We start from the raw sequence: 2,728 nt of genomic DNA, 5'->3' as shown, positions 1-2,728 counted from the left end.
CTAAGAACTATTGAGTCCTCTTATGAGAACAACAAAGGATCAGAAAAACTACTAAAAATAATTTTTGCCGACTCAGAGGTAATGTAGCAATATTTTACATGCTATAATTCTATTGATAATTGTTGATACTTATTTTTAAATAAAGTAATACATATAATGTTTAAGTACAATATGCATCACTTTTTATCATGCCATAGCAATCGTTATTTTAAATCTATGCAGAGCCTTCTCAATTTTTTTTTAAATTTATAAATTATAAATATAAATTAAATTATAATTGTTTATGCATATTCTTATATTAATTATTATCACCTTACTGTGTATAAGATCATATAAATATAATTCATGCATTTATTAAAGAGGTAAGCAACATGTAATTTATTTTTGCAAATTTTATACAACAAATATCATGCTTTCTTCCTAATTCTACGTAAATTAATTGTCTACATATGTCTAACAATATAAGCAAGCAAATAATTAGAATATGACATCAACACAACATTATATACACACTGCAACAAAATAGTTATTATTTAGACTAAATTTTTAATAAGCATATTGACCATAAATTTATTATTTAGTTGCATGATCAAGCTAAATTTTTAAAAAATGTAACTTATAAAGATCTGTAAAATGTAATACACTAGCATTAATTAATGCCTTTATACATAACTTACGTCATCTATCACTTATCTTATTTATCTTAGGCTTAAATGAATGTTAATGTATTAGTTATTTGTGAGATAATATTAGTAATATTTGCAGGGGAAAAAATTTACAAGGTATTATGTTTGGAGAAACTATTGAAATGTATAAGCACATGCTTCAGAAGAATCATGTTGTTTACATCTCAAAATGGAGAAGTCAAACCAATAAACCCGCTTTATGGAAATGTACATGAGTCAATTGAGTTGACATTGACTAAGAACATTTCTATCAAAGAATCAAAATCAGAGTTTTTATTTGATAAGATATTGAACAACTTTATCTCAATCAAAGACGCAATTTCCAACGAGGATACAAGGAATATAAGTAAGTATTTGTAAACACCTTTTATTTTTAATTTAAAAATTTATACATGAATTTTAAACTTGTTATAAATTTATGTGCAGATGTTCTTGCAATGATAGCAAATGTCAAGCCTATGATCAAGTACGTTACAAGATATAATAAGGCGGACACAAGGCGGGACATCATTATAGTAGACAAAGAGTATACATGCATGCTTTTATTTCACAATAAATTAATTATTCAAAATATAATATATTAACCAAAAATTATCTAACTTTTCTTACATAGTGAGATAACATTGTCTGTAACTTTATTCGGAGATTTAGCTAACAATGAATGTTCAATTATTGAAGGCAATATGAATGAGACAACTATAATAGCGCTATCAGATTTTAAAATATCATTGTACAAAGGTAACATTTTTTATTATTATTTTAAAATATCATTGTACAAAGGTAACATTTTTTATTATTGAATTGTAAATTATTTATCAATAAATATCAAATTCTAATTATAACTATTATATATGCAGGGGAGATGTGCATGACTTCGCAAATTGCATCAACAATATGTATCAACCCTGAAATACAGCTTGCTAAGGACATACAAGAATGGTAATTCAAATAAAAAGGTAACTTAATAAATTAAAATTTTAATATTTTTAAAATATATATACTACCACATAATGGCTCTATAGGGACGGTTTGTGGGGCGCGGTTTAAAACCGTTCCCTTTGCTTCCTAAGGGAACGGTTTGGTGACGGTTCCAACCGTTACAAAAAAATCTAAGACAACGTTATAAACTAAAGCGTTGAGCTTGACTTAGGCTTAAGCTAAAACTTTATAATGGACTAAGGGACGGTTTTATCATGAGATAAGGGAACGGTTTTATTATAGGTTTTATGTTCACGCCCAAACCTTAACCAAAAATAAATTACAATTATAATTTTGTTTCTTATAACCGTAGCCCTCATTCACTCGATCAAAATCAACTACCCTCCCCGTCAAATTCCCCGTCGAAGAGCCCTAGGGTTTTCTCTCGTTTCCCACTTCCGCCGCTTCCTCTCCTCGAAGGAGCAAAACCGCAGTGCGCCACCTCTCCTTAGCTCTCCTCAGCTCCCCGTCGAATTCCCCGTCGAAGAGCCCTAGGGTTTTTCTCGTCGATCTCCCTCTGCGACCTCACCACACCTCGACGGAGCAAAACCACAGCCGGCCCCACTTCCGCCGCCTCTCCTTCTCGCCGACCTTCTCGCCCTCGTTTCCCTCCTCTCCTTGGCCCCCCCCCCCCGCCGCCACTTGTTCGTCGAACTCTAGGGTACTTATCTCTCTCCTTTTCAGTCATCAAACTCTAGGGTTTCAATTTTTTCCTTTTTATCTATTTAACAAAATTTTTATTTAATTTTACAAATTAGGGCTTTGTTGTCTTGGTTGATGTTTGATTTTAAGCATGTATATTTAATTTTTTGTATTTTCTTTGGAATCTTTGAAGATAATCTGACTATTCTAGTCCTTTGTAAAATTAAATAAAAATTAGGGCTTCGCGGTCAGTATACCGCTTTAGGTTTTCTTTGTGAAGAAAATCCAATGCATATGTTTATCCGAGGCCATGCTCAAATCCTACTACTCTGGTTATACCTAAATAATAATCCCAATTGGATTCGTTGTATATCTGTTGCTTTTCATATATTGATTTCGTTTTTTGGATGATTGGTACTTTT

General features: G+C 31.4%; 1 protein-coding gene and 1 long non-coding RNA gene across 10 annotated transcripts in view; both read left to right on the top strand.

The window, feature by feature from the left end:
- LOC109833055 lies at window positions 973–1,338 on the top strand. Its single transcript, XR_002245075.1, has 3 exons — window positions 973–1,032; window positions 1,113–1,212; window positions 1,300–1,338. It is a non-coding gene; the product is annotated as an uncharacterized LOC109833055 (long non-coding RNA).
- LOC109833052 overlaps window positions 2,231–2,728 on the top strand; it is a 13,429-nt gene continuing 12,931 nt past the window's right edge. For 8 of the 9 annotated variants that reach the window (XR_002245073.1, XR_002245071.1, XR_002245067.1 and 5 more), the window contains exon 1: window positions 2,231–2,325. The gene's annotated coding sequence lies outside the window, so the exon portion shown is untranslated. The remainder of the gene's footprint in view (window positions 2,326–2,728) is intronic. The other variant, XM_020400596.1, reaches the window with a different exon arrangement.

This window comes from Asparagus officinalis, chromosome 3 (genome assembly GCF_001876935.1).
Source record: "Asparagus officinalis chromosome 3, Aspof.V1, whole genome shotgun sequence".
NCBI lineage: Eukaryota > Viridiplantae > Streptophyta > Magnoliopsida > Asparagales > Asparagaceae > Asparagus > Asparagus officinalis.
The sequence above is the reverse complement of the archived record's forward strand: the minus strand, read 5'-3'. Positions and strand labels throughout refer to the sequence as shown.